This window comes from Podarcis pityusensis, assembly GCF_964106645.2.
Source record: "Podarcis pityusensis genome assembly, chromosome: W".
Classification (NCBI taxonomy): domain Eukaryota; kingdom Metazoa; phylum Chordata; class Lepidosauria; order Squamata; family Lacertidae; genus Podarcis; species Podarcis pityusensis.
In genome coordinates this window covers 11,157,404-11,170,547 of record NC_138045.1, presented here as the reverse complement: position 1 = coordinate 11,170,547, position 13,144 = coordinate 11,157,404, and the positions used below count along the sequence as shown (strand labels likewise).

The window sequence follows — 13,144 nt, the reverse complement described above, 5'->3', positions numbered from 1 at the left end:
GGGCACCCTTGTCTGGTGCCCTTCTGTATTTTAAAATAATCAGTCGTGTCATTATTTATTATTATATTTGCTTCTTGTTGTTCATAAATTGCTTTTAGCCCTCTTGTAATTTGGTCTCCCATGTCCATCTGGTCTAATAATATTTTTAGAAATTTCCATGATACTTTGTCAAACGCCTTTTCCGCGTCCACAAAAACAAAGGCTACCTTCTTACTCGGTTTCATGTCTAAATACTCAATCATATCAATCACTGTTCTTATATTATCAGTCATTTTCCTGCCCGGCAAGAACCCTGCCTGCTCTTTATTTATGCAATCCTGCAAAACTCTCTTTAATCTTATTGCCAATATTTGTGCATAGATCTTGTAATCATTATTTAGTAATGATATTGGTCTATAATTGGTTATAAACTCTTTATTACGTCCTTGTTTTGGAATTACTACTATGTGAGCCTGTTTCCAGGTGTTGGGAATCTTCCCATCTTCTAGTATTCTATTTAAGAGTGTCTTCATAGGTGATAATAATGGTTCCTCTAATTTTTTGTAATGTATTGCGGTAAGACCATCTGGACCTGGGGATTTTCCCAGTTTCATCTTAATTATCGCTTGATGAAGCTCTGTCGTGGTTATTGGGGAGTTTAAGTCTTGAATCTTTTCTTTCTTAATTTTAGGTATGTCCTTTCCACATAAATACTCTTTTATTTCATCCTCTGTCTCATTTCCTGCTTTATATAGCTTATTATAATATTTTATAAACCACTTTTTAACTGAAATTGTATTTTAATCAACTTGTTTTTATTATTGGTTGTTAGCCGCCCTGAGCCTGGTCTTGGCTGGGGAGGGTGGGGTATAAATAAAATTTATTATTATTATTATTATTATTATTATTATTTACCTATCTGGGTGCCAGTGCCCTGAGCAATTTTAAATAAAATTGTCATTTATTTATACAATTAATGATTGCATTTAATTGTGCAAATTTATTTACAGCACTTATTTATGCAAATCATCAAATGCAATTAAGCAATAACCAAGAGTGGGGTCCCCTCCCCCTCCCCAAGTCCTGTGCTGATAGTTGGGGAGAAGAGAAAAATGGCTTTTGTGGCTCGCATCAGGTCCTGCCATGAGGGATACATTTGAGATCCAAACTAAATGTGATGGGAGGGACGGATTCGTACCATGTGCTGCTCTCCCAGAATGCTTAGCAGGGCGTGTGGCTGCTTTCCCCCTTAGGGCAAAGGAAAGGAATGCAACTCATTGCAACGTATGGGAGGGCCCCTCTCCTCTTCAACATCTCTTCCTGCCTTCCCGCAGTTGCCCCTCTCTCACCTGACAGCGAACCTTACCTGAGGAACCCTTGGAAAGCCAGTCCTAAAAGCTGCCTCAAGGCAGCTAGGCCAAGAACAGCGTCTTTTGGTTGCCATGGTGACTATCAAGAGCAGGGAAGAGGAAGGAATGGAGAAAGTGTGTGTTACTCTCTCGCGGAACTCAACGGGATTCATCATGGCTGCTCTGGCGACGAGTTGTTGCCATAGAGATGTGGAAAGCGGTTTTTTTAATTTATGGGTGGCAGGGGCTTGTTTTTGTCTTACGAGTTCGTCATTGTGTCCTGGTCACTTATACAGTAATCATGTTAGAAACAGCGATAACAGTGTTTTATAGAGGACTAGTTGTTATAGTTGTTTTCCTCCATAATTCCCCCCACCAGAATATTGCGCGGCAAATAAGAGTCCGAGCATGTACAGAGTCTTTCCGACTTGAATCCTTTTTAAACTTAGAATAATGTCAAGATGCTTCCGCATTTTGAATCCTGCTTTTCAATGCAAGATTCCCTGCATTGAAGGTTACCACCTTTCCGTGTTTTTTTGGGGGGGGGGAGAGGTTGTAAAAACGTGTTGTTTTTAAAAAGTTGGGAAGTAGCAAAAATCACCACGCACCAGCCACAAAGCTGTCTGGCTGATTTCATTAGTATACACGTGTTTTTGTCAGGACACAGGTGTGCATCCAGAGTTTATGGAGGGGATTTGCTTGGGTAACTAGGGAGAAATTGTTTTGCATTCCCTTATAAAATGAGATCACAGACCCTGGCTGGCGGCAAAATCAAAACTCCATTTTCAGAGGCAGTCTATCCACACCAGGAACTGAGGACAAGCAACAGGAGAAGGGTACTTCTTTAATGCCTTGATTGTGAACTTACAGATGCAGATAAGAAAAGCTTCTTGTCCTTCCGGTTGATCGCACGCGCCATCACAGTAGGAGGTCTCTTCGTCGGAGGAGACCTCGGTACATCAAAGGCGGGGGAAACCGCTCCAGCACAGCGGACCCCCAGGAAAAACCTCAAATCGAGCATTTTGAGGACATGGGATCCGGCAGGCGTCAAAAGCGGGCTCCCCCCCTCCCCAGTAAGCTCTGTTTTGAGCTCCTAGAGCGAGGGGGTTGGAGCTGCGACGCATCGGATAGAACACTTCCTTTGATGGTAGGAAGCTGCGAGACCTTGAGGCATTAGCGGTCAATTCTTCCAACACTAAAATCATTTAAGGACTGTACCGTGAGTACTTTTTACATTTGGATTAAATTTTGGAACAATTTGGAGATGGGTAAGGGAATTTAAAAACGGAAGCCAGTCCCTACCTGCTGACAGATTGGGAAAGCAGAGACGTTTCCGAAGCCAAGAGAAAAGATTTAGAGACTTTTAAATTTCCAAAGACTGAATTTATTAACCCTCCAAAAGCAGGTGAAGGGGGGGAGAGAATTTAACATTACTGAAATACCCACGAAAGCTTTTAAAAGGGACTTTTAAAAGCTGCTTGACTCTCTGGAAACGGTGACCCAGTCAGAGCAGCGAGCAGCCATTGTGAGGTAACAATAGAAGGAATGTTGTTACTTTCATTTCCTACTTGGTTACTTTGAAGTTCTGCAGCGGTCTGAGCTGAAACATTTTAACCCTTCAAGTGAAAACTGGCAACATATCCTTATTTGAATTGCTTGAGGAATGAAAAAGGAAAATAAGTAAGAACGGCAGGCTGGAAAAATTGGGACTGTATTTTAACTGCCTTGTCCCGTAAACTGGAGCTGTTGTCTGACTTCCAGCTCATTACTCCTGACTGTTTTGAAATAAAAGTATCTTTGAGCTTGGAAATCTGAGTTACTAGCGGAGTTATGGCTGGTGAGCCTGGGAAAAAGCCACAAACAAGAAGAGAATCTAAAGACCAGGCTTTCCAAGAGCAAATATTGGAGTTTATGAAAGATAATAAGCAGGGTTTGCAGAGTCTTGCAACAGAGGTCAGAGCTAATACTCTCTGTCTACAAGAATTTTAAAAAGACTTTGGAATTCTGTGCAAAGATCTCCAAGAGATCAGAAGTTGTAGGTTTACAGAAAAGAGTATCAGAGATTGAAACTGTTAAACTTTTGGACATAGAAAGATCACAGGAAGAGGCCCAATCAGCAATAGCTTTTTTACAACTTAAGGAAAGAGAGACATATCTTCGTTTGAGAGGCCTACCAGATATTGAACAAGGAAATTTGAAAGAGTGTTTGGTCCAGGAATTTGTGTCCTTTTGGGACCTAACAAAGGAAGACGTGGAATCTACAATTGTAAAGGCCTATAGATTTGGACCTAGAGGAAAAAAGGACTCAAAAATTTTAAGTGATTGTATGGTAGTCTTTCAAACAAAGGATCAAAGAGATAACATTTTGGGATTGCATTACAAGAAGAATTTTGAAGTACAACAACATTTAATTGTTTTATCTAAAGAAATCCCAAAAATTTTCTTGGCAAAAAGAAATAACTATTTGGATCTTACAAGTGCTTTGAGAAGAAAAAATATCTTCTTTCGATGGGAATTTCTGCAAGGCCTTTCATTTAAATATCAGCAAAGGAAACATTGAATCAGGTCAACTGAAGAAAAGAGAAGATTTTTAGAAAAGAACGCTAGTGATTTTGGATTTGACACAGGAGCAGGAGTTGGATCAGCCACAGGTGCAGTTTCAGGATCAGGATTAGGAATTGGGGCAGGAGTCGGACCTCCAGATTTGGACTGAGATAACATGGCATTAAGAATTTTATCTTGGAATGTTAACGGAATTAATTCATGGCCTAAAAGAAATAAAATTCAACATGTGCTGATAAAACAGAATTTAGATGTGATATGTTTACAAGAAACTCATGTAATAAGAACCCACAGGAAAATTCTGCAAAATAAAAAATTAGGCCTGGAATTTATCTCCTCAGATAAGGCTAAAAGTTTAAATTATTAACAGATGTGAAGGGGGGGGGTGTTCTCCCTGCCAGATTTAAGGATCTACTTTGAAGTAGCAGCCTTTTGCTGGCTGAAAGAATGATTTTTGTTGGAGGATACAGATGTTTTAGATTTGGAAGGTTTTGATAATGTATTTGGTTGTCATGCATATTTATGGTATGAAAAGATAAAAGCTCACAAAGGATTTAAAAATCATATAATTAGAAAATCTTTGTATAATGTTTGGATAATATATAAGGATTTGTTAGAAAGGAAAACACCCAGGTGGATATCACCATTGGAAGCGAAGACCCATAAAAGGTTGAATATGAAAGCCACGTGGTTGAAGTATAATGATATTTTGATGGAAGTAGGGGACCAATTTAGATTAAAATCTTATGATCAGTTGAAAGATCTTATGCCCACTTTTGGTGTCTGTTCTTATATAAGCCACTTTTGGAACAGTCTCAAATTGACTGGTTTATGGAAAAGTGGTACTGTTTATTAACTTCTGGAATTAGTATTTTCATGATAACATTCAACTTTTGTGCATCTCTGCAAACAGCTGTAAATATTTGTTCTTTATCTTCTGGAAATTATATGTAAACTAATACATAGTATTTTTATGTTGCGCTAATATAAAGTAATTAAAAATAATCCCATATTTTCTTTTAATTTATTCCATTATTGTTATGATATTAAATTCATTTGCTTCCTTCCTGAGCTCCTGTTGATGAGTTTTTGTGAAATTTCTTCACAAAAAATACATTTGTCAGCCTTAGGGCTGTGTTCCCTTCTGGGAAATTTTCAAGGGGCTGCATGCCAGTTGATGGGCAGGGCAAAAGCAAAAATGGAGGGGAGCAATGAATACACTTTTTACCCAAGGGGGAAAAAGACATTATAGCACAGTTAGAGGTAGAAAATATTCAAGGAGGGTGTTAAGCTGTGCCAGGGCGCCTGGAAGATAGGTTTTGAAGGCCACATTTAGCACCCAGACTGAAAGTTCCCTTATCCTAACTCAGGGAGAGGGATGAAAAAATCCACTTGATCAAATGGCATAGTTAAGGGTTGTATGACCACAGAAACAGTCTTGTGGAAATATATCTCTTTTGCATCTCAAGTGTAGGAGCTCCCTCTTCTTGGTCTAGCTGCACAGCCTGATAACTCCAAGTCATCTCACAAACAAGGAGATTTAGATGATGATGATGATGATGATGATGATGATGATGATGATGATAATAATAATAATAATAATAATAATAATAATAATAATAATAATAATTTATTATTTATACCCTGCCCATCTGGCTGGGCTTCCCCAGCCACTCTGGGCGGCTTCCAAAAAAATATTAAAATACTGTAATACATCAAACAAAAGCTTCCCTAAACAGGGCTGCCTTCAGATGTCTTCTAAAAGTCTGGTAGTTGTTGTTCTCTTTGACATCTGGTGGGAGGGCGTTCCACAGGGAGGGCGCCACTACCGAGAAGGCCCTCTGCCTGGTTCCCTGTAACTTGGCTTCTCGCAGTGAGGGAACCGCCAGAAGGCTCTCGGTGCTGGACCTCAGTGTCCGGGTAGAGGTTCCACTACAAAATAGTTTTTATTAATGAGCCCTGTGAGCACCTGCCCTGGAGTGGGTTCCAATGGTCCACTAGCCTGATTCATTTAAATTTGGCTTTGTCCAGGTCCTCGGGCAGGATGCGACCCTTTTTGAGAGCCTTGGCTTTCTTCCTCTCCACCTTGGCCATCTTTTTCTTCTGGAGGTTCTTGCCTTGCCACTGCTGCATTTTCATCGTTCAGAAGAGCAAAGTGAACTTTTTAAGCTAAAAAGACAGTGCCTAGAATAGAGCACTAACATGTATATCATTGTAAATCTGGTCACTGTATTATTTTTACCATTACATTTAAAAGCAGGAAAGCCGGCAAGGATTATTTCCTTCAAGAGAATTTCAGCTGGAAGACTAACAATGTACCGGTAATTATACATTACTGGATGCCACAATCATAATATTAGGGGGGGAAACACAAGACTTTTAGGCATGATTTAGAAATCACTATTGACCCCCCAAATGGAAGCTGCTTCAACCTGTCCAACTTATTCCTACAGAACAACCATAAAATCCATCTTAATAGCAGGAGGATGCACAGACTCAAGACCCTGATACCCTGTGGACTTAATCTGGAAAACAAAATTTAGGCTGCAATTCTGAACCTACTTACCCGAGAGTAGGCCACATTGAACTCAGTGGGACATACTCTGAAGACAGTATTATAGAACCGCTCTGCTAATTTCTATCTAGCTAAAAATAATAATAATTTTAAAGGGATAATTTGTATATGTCACATCTCTTATTTTTTCCCCATCCTGAGTACTCTTAGAATTGTCACTATTTATTAACTAAACAGTGTTGGGATCTATCTCAATTTCAAAACACACACACACACACACACACACACACACACACACAGTATCTCTATATTACACATGTTTACAGAAAAACCCTAAATACTGCAAAGGTTATTGGAACTATGGGATAACTAGCCTCATATAATCAATGTGCTTAGCTCACTTTGGGAGAGACTGGATAATCAAGGCTTTGTTCTCTCCCAGTTTACCTGAGCAGCTGAGGTGTAAGAGGATGTGGTGGTTGCTCAGCTTTCACAAGTCACTCTTCAGTTCCTATACCAATGATTTAGGAACTTGCTGTTGGGATACTGCCAGGGAGACAAAGTCCATCATGGCCCCCAAGCCGCCTCCGGACGTCCATCGATCTCCCGTAGACACGCAGTATCATTCAATTAGCGACACGAGCTTCCAGAAATAGCTTGCCACAGTCCAGAGCTCATGCACGCTCTATCAGCAGATAATGCACAGCGAAAGATGCACGCAGGAGAGCATTATTTACAAGTTTTATTCAGCGTTGATCAGAACAAAGAAAACATGACTGCCAGCTTCAGTGTCTCTGACACAGAGAGAGAGAAACGAAAGCAAAGACACAACATAAACTCCCTGTGAACAGGAAATACGCAGACTCTGTGACTCACAAAGCCTGCTCCCTTTTAAGGAGGAACGGAAATATCCTAACATCCTCCCCCTTTCCGTGTAACCTGTAGTACCTGTGGTTCAACCCAATTGCAACCTCTGTACGTAAACCTTAAGTTGTTCTCTGTTAACAACCTTAGACAACAGATCAGCAGGAATTTCATTTCCTGCCATGTAGGACACCTGAATGAGTCCTTTCCGAATACACTCTCTTGCATGATGTAGCTTAATCTGCAACTACTTGGTTCTTTGCTTGCAAGTCTCTGAGTTCAGCAAAGCCAAACAGGATCTATTGTCTTGATACACTTGTATAGGACATTTCACAGAAACTCTGATGTCCTTAAACAGTTGCATCAACCATTCACAATCCATGAGTGAAAATGACAGAGCATTGAGTTCTGCTTCACAGGAACTTAGGCTCACTGTCGTCTGCTTCTTGCACAGCCAGTCAAACAGACAGTGGTTGTACATGTAGCATACTCCAGAAGTGCTTGTACCATCCGTGGTGTCACTTCCAAAACTAGCATCTGCAAAGATTTCAAGACCTCCAGTCTTCTGACTGGTGAACCTCACCCTGTAGTGCAAAGTCCCCTTCAAATAGCGGGCTATGCGCTTCAGAGCTTTCCGATCCTGAACAGTAGGATTGTTGGCATGTCTGCTAAGCAGGTTAGTGCTTACAGCTATGTCAGGTCTTGAACATCTAGCAATGAAATTCAGCTTGCCTAGAATGCATCTGTACAGCGTTGTGTCAGAAAACGCTTCAGCAGTACTATCTACCTGGTAACCTGTCACCATCGGTGTGTCTGCTGGGTTTGCATCAACCAAATTCAACCTGGTTAATACATCAGCAATTTTCTGTGTTTGGTGTACCAGAAAATTACCTGCTTGGTCCCTCTCCACCTGCAGAGAAAGATAGTTGGATACCTCACCAAGATCCTTCATGTCAAAGTGCTCCTTCAGCTGAGCTAGGGTGCTTTGGTACAAAGCCTGATTCTTCCAAAACATCAGAAGATCATCAACAAAACATAAACAATGCAGTTTGTTTTGCCCCTCCTCCTTGACAAACACACATGGATCAGCTTTGCCCTGGTGAAAACCTAGAGAAAGCAATGTCTCAGTGAGCTTTGTGTTCCAACACCTGGCACTCTGCTTGAGACCATATAAGGATTTCCGCAGTTTACAGACCATTCCCTTCTGTATCTGCATTCCATCAGGAGGAAGCATAAACAGCTCCTCCCCCAAAACCCTGTACAAAAAAAACTGTATTAATGTCATGATGGGAAACATGCAGTTTCTCCTCTGCAGCAATCTTGAGCATCAGTCGAATGCTCTCATACTTGACGGTGGGTGAGTAGGTCTTGTGGTAATCCTGTCCTGGTACCTGTGAAAAACCTCTGGCAACCAATCTGGCTTTGTGTCTGACAACCTTGCCATTCTGGTCTGTCTTGGCCTTGAAGACCCATTTGCTGCCAACCAGTCTCATTCCTGAGACTACCGGTACCAGTTCCCAAGTTTGGTTCCTGTTCAAGGAATCAACTTCAGCCTTCATGGCATTAAGCCAAGGCTCAGCATCTTTAGAGGTTAACTCCTGAACCTCTTTGAAGCTTGAAGGTTCCCACACCTTCTCTGAGCTACTAAGAACAGCAGTTGCTGTCTTAGCAAACTCATCAGCAAATCTCTTTGGAGGTCTGCCTTTGGTTGCCCTTTCAGATCTGCGTACTAGACGCAAGTCTTCTGGACTCATCTCCTCCTTCTTAGGAGAAAAGTGACCAATGGTGAACAGTGGTTCTTCCAGTTCATTGTCAGACGCATCAGATGGTCTGACTGAGGCCTTCGCGCTTTTGTAGTCTGCTGTGTCATCACTGTCGCTGACATCAGCAGCAGCGACGCCCACTGAACTGGAATCCGAACTCTGATCATCATCGTCATCTTCAGCTTCTTCTTCTTCCTCAACACCATCTGCTTTTTTCACATCACCTTCATCCTCCTCTGGGTAACTCTGGAAAATTCCCACATTTTCCCCCCACTTAGGATTGTACTCAACACTCTTTGTGAACTTAATGGATTTAGAGTCAGTCATCCATACCCTGTATGCACCTTTTTCGTACCCCATGAACAAACCATGTGCCCCACGCTTCCCAAGCTTGTTGCTCTGTGGGGTGTGTACCCATATGTCAGAACCAAAGATTCTCATGTGCTTAACGCAAGGTTTCTTACCAAACATCTTCTCATAGGGGGTACAACCAATAGGTGATGACAGTCTCCTGTTAAAAGTGTAAACAAAAGTCGACAGAGCCTCCCCCCAATACTTATCAGGGAGATTGGCATCATGCAACAAGGTTTTCATGCCTTGAAGCAACGTTTGATTTGCTTGCTCACAAACCTCCCATGGAGATCCAGGACTTGAGAGGCTATGCTGGATTCCCTTCTCAGTCAGGAAAGCTTCAAACTGCTGAGAAGTGAACTCCCCGCCCCGATCAGTAAAGAGACAGCCGATACGTTTACTGTGAACATTCTCCAACCAAGCACAGAATGCCTTGAACTTAGGAAACGCTTGCGATTTCTGCTCGAGCATAAACACATGAATGTACCTGGAAAAAGAATCAATTAGAACCATGAAGTACCTTGCTCCACCCAAAGAGGGCGCAAGTGGACCAACCAGGTCTGCGTGGACTAGCTGATAGGGTTTGGAAGCCTGCCTGCTAGACTCCTTGCCTTTTGGAGCAACCTTCACCTTGTTCTCTGCACAAGATACACATTTCATGTGAAACTTACAGGGTTTGATGTTCAAACCCTGAACCAATGCAGGCAACTTGGCCAGCGCTTGCCAAGACATGTGACAAAATCTTCGATGTGCATCATGAATGCATCCTGCATGAAGAACTTTGTTAGTTTGTGCAACACAACAAGAATCAACATTAGACACAACAGCACCGTTGTCATCATAAGTTATACAGAACAAGCCATCTATAAACTTTGCATGCAAAATGTCCTCTTTGCCTTTCCTGATGACACAGACGCTCCTCTTAAAGGAAATCTGAAAGCCACGCCCAGTCAGCTGTGGGACACTGAGCAAATTGTCTGCAGCACCTGGAACATAAAGTACACCTTTGATGTTTGTGTGCAGACTTGCCAGTCTCACAGTCCCTTCTCCTGCGATTCGCAACGTCTTTCCATCAGCCAGGTGGATCTCTCCGTCTTGAGGTTTGAAGGAGATAAAGAGATGCCGGTCTTTTGCCAAATGGCGGGTGCATCCAGAATCTACAATAAATCTGGCCTTGGCCTTTGGAGCAGCTTTTGCAGCAAGCAAAACCTTGTTTTCCACCGGCGTGGGCTTTTGCTGCTTGCCCCCCTGCTCCTGGCCATCAGACTTGCCTTTAGCCTTTGGTGAAGCTGTGCCAGCAAACAAAGCCTTGTTTTCCACTGGCGTGGGCTCTTCACCCCCCTTCTGCTTCGGGCCATCTGCAGGCATCGGTCTCTGTTTACCTCTGGCCTTCCGGCCTCTGTGAGGATGACCTTGGCTCCCACGAGAAACAGAGCTCTCAGCTGCCGACTCCTTGGCTCCCCCTTGGGGCTGGAATGCTGCCTGGGATGACATCACAGTCAGCTCCCCCTGCAGCTTGCAACCGGTGCCCTCGGCATCCCTGCATTCACTCGCATTCTGGGAAACAGCCAGGACCTCCGATGCAGTCAAATTCTGGGCTGGGATGACTGGCAGATGGGCTATCTTCAAAGCATTCCACATCTTACGTGCAGTCGTGTTGCCAGCTAGCGTTTTAATTTCCTCCAGAGAGACAGACAAGACTATTACGTCTATGGCCTTCGAATTTTGGGCCCTCCATCTATCTATCAGAGGAACTGGAGGGGCTTCACACACAGTATGCCACACTCCAAACTGTCAGAACAAACTTTCACACCATTTTGCCCAGGTCTCATAATTGTGCCGATTTAACTTTGGGCACTCAGCAGCTTCAGAAGCTTGGAAAAACTCCATTCCAGCTCTTCACTTGAGCCGTGAGCCTTATTCACTTCAGAGGCTCCTTGTCTCGGCAGCTCATAAATCTTGAAGCCTGCTTGGCTCAACTCCCAGACCAATTAGTCTGCTGGAGTTCAAAGAGACTTCCGCGGCATCAGAAAAGCCTCATTTGCTTTCGCTTTTCCCACACATACCTTCACAGTCTCTTTCGCAGTCTTACTCTCCTGTAAGTGCCGTGAATCTGGGCCCATAACCTATTGTTGGGATACTGCCAGGGAGACAAAGTCCATCATGGCCCCCAAGCCGCCTCCGGACGTCCATCGTGTCAGTATCTTCATCAGCTCACAGGCAGAGGTACCTGGCCTCCCCCGAGGCAATTGAGCGAGATACTGTTGTTTACTGTCCGTCTGCGACCTCCGGCAGGCTAGGTAAACAAACCGGCGATCCTCCTCAAACGTGAGAAGAACACACCCTCCTCCTTCCTCCCTCCCTGCATTCTCCCCAGGGAGGAGAAATGAGACAGACAGGAGTCCTCTCTACATGTTTTATTCCTGTCACTCAACAGTACATAGAAATGTGACTGTTCCCTTCAGACTCCATCAGAAGAGTCTCACACTCCTCCCCTGTACTTCCAGTACAGATCAGATGACACACTGAGCTAACATCCGGTGCTCAGTACAGAGAATAGGCTCCACCTTTTCTCCAACAGTACATCTGCACTGTTTTGCATTCCAGCCATCTGGAGCTGGCTTTTGCCTTGGTGCTTTTTCCCAACATCCTCCCCCAAAAGCATCAATTGGCAAAACATGATCCAGAGAAGAGAACAAACAGTTGTTATACATATAACAGTCCCCTGTTGTTTCAGTTCCACCCTTGGAACTCCCCACCACTGGTTTCACCAGTGTACCTCTCTGGTTGTCTGGCTTCCAAGGAATGAGTGCTTCTGCATTACCTTGGCTAGCTACCCTCTGTTGTGTCTTTGTCTCTGACTTAGACACTGCTTCAACCTGCTTTGAGTTGTTAACAATAGCAACACATGCAACAGCTAAGTTAGCAAACTCTTTTGAGTACCTCTTTGGTGGTACACCCTTTGTAACTCTCTCAGACCTGCGTATGAGGTTCTGATCCTCTGTGCTCACTGGTTCAACCTTTGGACTTTGTTGAGAACCAGTAGCTATCAGTGGTTCTTCCTTCATCTGTGAAGGTCTATCCATTGTGTGAGATTTCCTCCCAATGACTGTTACAACTGAACTCTCTGAGCTATCACTGTCATCATCATCAGTACCACTGTAATCTGTGACATCAGAAAAATCATCATCATCATCTGAGTCGTTTCCTGTGGGAAATGTGTGTTCTACAATCCGCTCTTGCTCTGGAGCACTCTCTAGAAACTTCGTGAGAATCACCTGACCAGATTCAGACAAAATTACTCTGTAGAGACCCTTTTCATATCCCACAAAAATGCCTCTGGCATTCTTTACTCCACCTGGAGCTTCTGTTCTCACATGAGACCCGAAAACCTTAAAATAGGCAACAAAAGGTTTTCTGTTGAACAGCTTCTCAAAAGGAGAACATCCCAACTCTGTTGAGACCTTTCTCAACCACACATGAAGATAGGACGCTAGCGATTCGGCCCAATATTCATGTGACAAATGTGAACTCAGCAATTGCGCATTCATCCCCTTTTGCAATTCTTTGTTCACTCTCACACAGACCCCCCTGTTCCACGCTTCTTGCGAAACAGCCACTTTGTGGTCTATCCCTTTTCCATCCAGGAACTTCTGAAACTTTTGTAACAGAAAAACTCGCTTGTCATCTGTGAAAAGACAATCAATGTTAGCATCATGCATATCTTTAACCTTGTCACAAAACTCCTGAAACTTTTCTAA

General features: G+C 43.0%; 1 protein-coding gene across 1 annotated transcript in view; it reads right to left on the bottom strand.

Annotated features, from left to right (window-relative positions):
• The window catches only part of LOC308467629 (coiled-coil domain-containing protein 180-like), a gene marked incomplete at its 3' end in the record, with an annotated part of 63,373 nt that extends 61,943 nt beyond the window's left edge, over window positions 1-1,430 (bottom strand). The window contains exon 1 of the mRNA XM_080989365.1: window positions 1,346-1,430. The remainder of the gene's footprint in view (window positions 1-1,345) is intronic.
• Between the last annotated feature and the right edge of the window lie 11,714 nt (window positions 1,431-13,144).